This window comes from Triticum aestivum, chromosome 7D (assembly GCF_018294505.1).
Source record: "Triticum aestivum cultivar Chinese Spring chromosome 7D, IWGSC CS RefSeq v2.1, whole genome shotgun sequence".
Classification (NCBI taxonomy): domain Eukaryota; kingdom Viridiplantae; phylum Streptophyta; class Magnoliopsida; order Poales; family Poaceae; genus Triticum; species Triticum aestivum.
The window spans coordinates 228,608,473-228,616,613 of record NC_057814.1 but is presented as its reverse complement, the minus strand read 5'-3'; positions in this window follow the sequence as shown (position 1 = coordinate 228,616,613).

Sequence of the window (8,141 nt, the reverse complement as noted above, 5' to 3'; positions counted from 1 at the left end):
GTAATGCACATCACTACAATCCTTGCAAGCAATGTGACAAATGAGTTAGTTACGGGATGATGCATTACGAAACGAGTAAAGAGACTTGCCGGTAACGAGATTGAACTAGGTATTGAGATACCGACGATCGAATCTCGGGCAAGTAACATACCGATGACAAAGGGAACAACGTATGTTGTTATGCGGTTTGACCGATAAAGATCTTTGTAGAATATGTAGGAGCCAATATGAGCATCGAGGTTCCGCTATTGGTTATTGACCGAAGATGAGTCTCGGTCATGTCTACATAGTTCTCGAACCCGTAGGGTCCGCACGCTTAACGTTCGATGACGATTGGTATTATGAGTTTATGTGTTTTGATGTATCGAAGGTAGTTCGGAGTCCCGGATGTGATCACAGACATGACGAGGAGTCTCGGAATGGTCGAGACGTAAAGATCGATATATTGGAAGGCTATGTTTGGACACCGGAATGGTTCCGGATGAGTTCGAGCATTTTCCGGAGTACCGGGAGGTTACCGGAACCCCCCGGGGAGTCAATGGGCCTTATTGGGCCTTAGTGGAAGAGAGGAGGAGGCGGCCAGGTGGAGGGCACCCCCCAATCCCAATCCAAATTGGGGTGGGGGCCGGCCCCCTTTCCTTCTCTCCCTCTCCCTCTTCCTTCTTCTCCTACTCCAACTAGGGAAGGGGGGGGGGAACCTACTCCTACTAGGAGTAGGATGATGTCTACTATGCAACCTTCTCCTTGTAGACGTTGTTGGGCCTCCAAGTGCAGAGGTTTGTAGGACAGTAGCAAATTTCCCTCAAGTGGATGACCTAAGGTTTATCAATCCGTGGGAGGCGTAGGATGAAGATGGTCTCTCTCAAGCAACCCTGAAACCAAATAACAAAGAGTCTCTTGTGTCCCCAACACACCCAATACAATGGTAAATTGTATAGGTGCACTAGTTCGGCGAAGAGATGGTGATACAAGTGCAATATGGATGGTAGATATAGGTGTTTGTAATTTGAAAATATAAAAACAGCAAGGTAACTAGTGATAAAAGTGAGCACAAACGGTATTGCAATGCTAGGAAACAAGGCCTAGGGTTCATACTTTCACTAGTGCAAGTTCTCTCAACAATAATAACATAATTGGATCATATAACTATCCCTCAACATGCAACAAAGTGTCACTCCAAAGTCACTAATAGCGGAGAACAAACGAAGAGATTATGGTAGGGTACGAAACCACCTCAAAGTTATTCTTTCCAATCAATCCGTTGGGCTATTTCTATAATTGTCACAAACAGCCCTAGAGTTCGTACTAGAATAACACCTTAAGACACATATCAACCAAAACCCTAATGTCACCTAGATACTCCAATGTTACCTCAAGTATCCGTGGGTATGATTATATGATATGCATCACACAATCTTAGATTCATCTATTCAACCAACACATAGAACCTCAAAGAGTGTCCCAAAGTTTCTACCGGAGAGTCAAGACGAAAACGTGTGCCAACCCCTATGCATAGGTTCGTGGGCGGAACCCACAAGTTGATCACCAAAACATACATCAAGTGAATCACGTGATATCCCATTGTCACCACAGATACGCACGGCAAGACATACATCAAGTGTTCTCAAATCATTAAAGACTCAATCCGATAAGATTACTTCAAAGTGAAAACCCAATCCATTACAAGAGAGTGGAGGGGGAGAAGCAACATAAGATCCAACTATAATAGCAAAGCTCGCGATACATCAAGATCGTGCCAAATCAAGAACACGAGAGAGAGAGATCAAACACATAGCTACTGGTACATACCCTCAGCCCCGAGGGTGAACTACTCCCTCCTTGTCATGGAGAGTGTCGGGATGATGAAGATGGCCACCGGTGAGGGATTCCCCCTCTGGCAGGGTGCCGGTACAGGGTCCCGATTGGTTTTTGGTGGCTACAGAGGCTTGCGGCGGCGGAACTCCGGATCTATTCTGTTCCCCGATCGTTTTAGGGTATATGGATATATATATATAGGTGAAAGAAGTACGTCAGGGGAGCCACGAGGGGCCCACGAGGGTGGAGGGCGCGCCCAGGGGGGTGGGCGCGTCCCCCTGCCTCGTGCCTTCCTCGTTGCTTTCTTGACGTGGACTCCAAGTCTCCCGGGTTGCTTTCCTTCCAAAAATAACTTCTCCAGAAGGTTTCATTCCGTTTCGACTCCGTTTGATATTCCTTTTCTTCGAAACACTGAAACAAGGGGAAAAACAGGAACTGGCACTGGGCTCTGGGTCAATAGGTTAGTCCCAAAAGTAATATAAAAGTGCATAGTAAAGCCCATTAAACATCCAAGATGGATAATATAATAGCATGGAACAATCAAAAATTATAGATACGTTGTAGATGTATCGGCATCCCCAAGCTTAATTCCTGCTCGTCGTCGAGTAGGTAAATGATAAAAACAGAATTTTTGATGTGGAATGCTACCTAACATATTTCTCAATGTAATTTTCTTTATTGTGGCATGAATGTTCAGATCCATAAGATTCAAGACAAAAGTTTAATATTGATATGAAAATAATAATACTTCAAGCATGCTAATAAAGCAATCATGTCTTCTCAAAATAACATGGCCAAAGCAAGCTATCCCTACAAAATCATATAGTCTGGCTATGCTCTATGTTCATCACACAAAATATTTAAATCATGCACAAGCCTATGACAAGCCAAGCAATTGTTTCATACTCTTGACATTCTCAAACTTTTTCAATCTTCACGCAATACATGAGCGTGAGCCATGGACATAGCACTATATGTGGAATAGAATGGTGGTTGTGGAGAAGACAAAAAGGAGAAGATAGTCTCACATCAACTAGGCGTATCAACGGGCTATGGAGATGCCCATCAATAGATATCAATGTGAGTGAGTAGAGATTGCCATGCAACGGATGCACTAGAGCTATAAGTGTATGAAAGCTCAACAAAAGAAACTAAGTGGGTGTGCATCCAACTCGCTTGCTCACGAAGACCTAGGGCATTTTGAGGAAGCCCATCATTGGAATATACAAGCCAAGTTCTATAATGAAAGATTCCCACTAGTATATGAAAGTGACAACATAGGAGATTCTCTATCATGAAGATCATGGTGCTACTTTGAAGCACAAGTGTGGTAAAAGGATAGTAGCATTGCCCCTTCTCTCTTTTTCTCTCATTCATTTTTTTTATTTGGGCCTTTTACTCTCTTTTTTATGGCCTCTTTTTTTTCGTCCGGAGTCTCATCCCGACTTGTGGGGGAATCATAGTCTCCATCATCCTTTTCCTCACTTGGGACAATGCTCTAAAAAATGATGATCATCACACTTTTATTTTCTTACAACTCAACAATTACAACTCAATACTTAGAACAAAATATGACTCTATGTGAATGCCTCCGGCGGTGTACCGGGATGTGCAATGACTCATGAGTGACATGTATGAAAGAATTATGAACAGTGGCTTTGCCACAAATACGATGTCAACTACATGATCATGCAAAGCAATATGACAATGATGGAGCGTGTCATAATAAACGGAACGGTGGTAAGTTGCATGGCAATATATCTCGGAATGGCTATAGAAATGCCATGATAGGTAGGTATGGTGGCTGTTTTGAGGAAGGTATATGGTGGGTGTATGATACCGGCGAAAGGCGCGCGGTATTAGAGAGGCTAGCAATGGTGGAAGGATGAGAGTGCGTATAATCCATGGACTAAACATTAGTCATAAAGAACTCACATAATTATTGCAAAAATCTATTAGTTATCGAAACAAAGTACTACGCGCATGCTCCTAGGGGGATAGATTGGTAGGAAAAGACCATCGCTTGTCCCCGACCGCCACTCATAAGGAAGACAATCAATAAATAAATCATGCTCCGACTTCATCACATAACGGTTCACCATACGTGCATGCTACGGGAATCACAAACTTTAACACAAGTATTTCTCGAATTCACAACTACTCAACTAGCACAACTTTAATATCACTACCTCCATATCTCAAAACAATCATCAAGCATCAAACTTCTCTTAGTATTCAACACACTCATAAGAAAGTTTTTACTAGTCTTGAATACCTAGCATATTAGGATTAAGCAAATTACCATGCTATTTAAGGCTCTCAAAATAATATAAGTGAAGCATGAGAGTTCATCTATTTCTTCAAAATTAAACCACCATTGTGCTCTAAAAGATATAAGTGAAGCACTAGAGCAAACGACAAACTACTCTGAAAGATATAAGTGAAGATCAATGAGTAGTCGGATAATTATGCAACTATGTGAAGACTCTCCCATTTAATAATTTCAGATCTTCGTATTTTACTCAAACAGCATGCAAAGCTAAATAAAATAAAATGATGCTCCAAGCAAAACACATATCATGTGGTGAATAAAAATATAGTTCTAAGTAAAGTTACCGATGAATGAAGACGAAAGAGGGGATGCCATCCCTGGCATCCCCAAGCTTAGGCTCTTGGTTATCCTTGAATATTACCTTGGGGTGCCTTGGGCATCCCCAAGCTCAGGCTCTTGCCACTCCTTATTCCATAGTCCATCGAATCTTTACCCAAAACTTGAAAACTTCACAACACAAAACTTAACAGAAAACTCGTAAGCTCCGTTAGCGAAAGAAAACAAAACACCACTTCAAGGTACTGTAATGAACTCATTATTTATTTATATTGGTGTTAAACCTACTGTATTCCAATTTCTCTATGGTTTATAAACTATTTTACTAGCCATAGATTCTTCAAAATAAGCAAGCAACACAATGAAAACAGAAACTGTCAAAAACAGAACAATCTGTAGTAATCTGTATCAAACGTATACTTCCGGAACTCCAAAAATTCTAAAATAAATTGGTGGACCTGAGGAATTTGTCAAGTAATCATCTGCAAAAAGAATCAACTAAATAGCTGTAACGCCCCGAGACCGACGCTCTAGAAGACTTCCAGATGCTTTGAGTTTCGTCGTGTGATTTGTTTTGTTTGTTGCATCTCTTGCATTGCATCATGTCATCATGCAACCTTTCTTTTTAAAATACTCAGATAAATAAATTGTATGGATCTTCGATCCATTTAAATCGAGGGAATTCACATGGTGTTTTCTCTTTATAACATATCCTCCCAATATTATTAGGGAGCTATAACAAAGTATTCCATTCTTTGGGAATCACCATAACACACGTGCAAAATTAATCCTATGCCTTTTCTGTTTTGAGTTGATCTCTCTAACCTTGTCTATAATTCTTTCTTCATCTACCGAAGCCCCACCAAAATTCTCAACATTTTTGGACCTTCCCAACCCTCTCTTCCTATTCAAACCATTTGAATTTTAAATCAAATGAGTTTGAATTTAAACTTTCGGTCATGCCCACTTCTATTTTTCCTGGTTCAAGCACATTTTTGTGAGTCCGGAAAAATAATCCCCATGTCCAACTTCTTTCCCTAACCCTCTCTTTCTTTTCTTCTCTCTAATTTCTTTCTATTAAAAGAAATATGAGGGGGAGAGAGAGAGCGCAGCCTTGCAGCCCAGCCAGCCTCTTGGGCCTAACCAACCAGCGCCGGCCCACCTAACCCTCCTAACCCTAGCCGCTCGACCCCTCAACCCCTCTCGTTCCCCTCCGCCACCACCCACACACGCACGCATCGAGCCAGGAGAGCCCTGCTCGATCCCCTCTTCCCTCGATGCGCCATCAGAGAGAGAGACCAGCGTCGCGCCCTCGTTCCGTTCCCCTCTGCCTCCTCCTCGTCGCCAGAGTCGAGCCACCCGACTAGCAGGAGGCCGCCGCCGCCATGAATGCCCGCACGAGCGCCAACGCCACCAGGTCACCGTCCCGCGCCCAAGCTCCTCCGCGCCGAGCTCCGTTCGCGCTGCTGTTTGCCCGGATCCGGCGCCGGCCGACTGGATCCACCCGTCTTCGTTGTTCCCGGCGCTGTCGGAGCCATGCTTCGGGTCCTCGCCGTCAAGCTCCACGCCGCTCGCCAGCCTCGTCCGCTCCGCCCCTTCCTCTGCTCCACGTCCTTAGCGTCGAGCGCCGCCCTTCGCGCCCCTCCGTCGTTTGCTTCGGGCGCCTCCGACCTTCCTCGTGCCCGATCTGCTCCAAGCCATGCCACCGGCCAAGTTCCTCGACCTCCGCGCGTCCCGGAGTCCCTCGCCCACTGCTGCACGTTCCAGTCGTTGCTCCTCTCGACTGCGCCTGTACGCCGACGCCAAGTTCCGTTGCCTGCTCGCCGCCATCGCCCTAGCAGGAGCTCTGCCTCCCTTGCTTCATGCCAAGACCAACGCCGGCCACTTCTTCCTGCCACTGCTCGGCCATGCCCCGACGACCAGCATCTTGAGCTACCTCCACGCACCTCCTGTGACCTCCCGAGGCAGGGCCTTGACAAGTCCCTCGATGCCCCTCCAGATGTGTCAATGCCTCTGTTTGACCCATGTACAACTATCCGGTGATGCGCCAAGTACCCCCTCGGACCATCAAGTTCGACTACACGGAACCGCCAAGTACCACTATGATTGCCGTGTACATCTACGGACGCCAAGACCGGAACAACAAGTACCCCGACAACGTGTGTAACTCTAGCGTCGACCCCGTGGACGTCAAGTACCTCTACCGACGACCCCGAACATCTACGAAAACGTGTACCACTACCGTCGCCGTGTACCACTACTTCCGTCGGCGACCCGTGAACAACTACTTCCACTACCGTCGAACCCGATCCACTCCGAAAATGCATGCTTCGAAGGTATAACCGCCGAGACGACGCCCGTGAACGAATGATTGTGATGTATCAGTTGCTCATGTTCGAACCGTGTCCCAGTTGTCGCTTGCGCGTTCCTTGTTTCCATGCCACCGACATGTGGGACACCCGGTAATCGGGATCACCCCACCATCTTTTGCATGTTTCGCACATCCGCACACTTGCTCTTTTGCACCGGTATCTCAATGAGTTATCGGATCATCGGAATGTTGTCGTGGTACCATTTTCGTTGTCGTTGCCGTGGCACCCCTTTCGTTCCGCCATGGTGACCAAATGCTTCATAACATGCTCATGTCAACATTTTCATAAAATTGCTTAAAACTTGCATATGTCATCCGCATCATGATAACAACACTTAAAATGTTTATATTTGTTGTTTCCATTAAATTGCTAAATGACATGGAGATTTTCCGGAATTGTTGTTTGTTGTCCCGGCCTCATTTAAACTTGCCTAGATAGTCTTACTATGCTTCACCCCTTGCCACGTTTAATACCATTTAATATTGTTGGGTACATAACCGAGAGAGAACTAAATATTTGAATGTGGTGTTTCGTCAATATGCAACTCGTTGCATATTGAGATCCACCTAATTTGTAGTATTGTTTGTTGCATTTTGCCATGCCATGCTTCATTTAAACCGGACATGCATCATACTTGATTGTGCATCATGCCATGTGTATGTGGTGGTTGTTTACTATGTTGTTTGCTTCTTTCCGGTTTGCTTCTCTCGTTAGCTTCGGTTTCGTTCCGGAGTTGTGAGGATCCGTTCGACTACGTCCGTTTGTCTTCTTCATGGACTCGTTCTTCTTCCTAGCGGGATCTCAGGCAAGATGACCATACCCTCGAAATCACTTCTATCTTTGCTTGCTAGTTGTTTGCTCTATTGCTATGCCGCGCTACCTACCACTTGCTATATCATTCCTCCCATATTGCCATGTCAAGCCTCTAACCCACCTTTCCCAGCAAACCGTTGTTTGGCTATGTTACCGCTTTTGCTCAGCCCCTCTTATAGTGTTGCTAGTTGCAGGTGAAGATGAAGTTTGTTCCATGTTGGAACATGGATATGTTGGGATATCACAATATCTCTTATTTAATTAATGCATCTATATACTTGGTGAAGGGTGGAAGGCTCGGCCTTATGCCTGGTGTTTTGTTCCACTCTTGCCGCCCTAGTTTCTGTCATACCGGTGTTATGTTCCTTGATTTTGCGTTCCTTACGCGGTTGGGTGATTTACGAGACCCCCTTGATAGTTCGCTTTGAATAAAACTCCTCCAGCAAGGCCCAACCTTGGTTTTAACATTTGCCACCTAAGCCTTTTCCCTTGGGTTCTGCAGACTCAAGGGTCATCTTTATTTTAACCCCCCC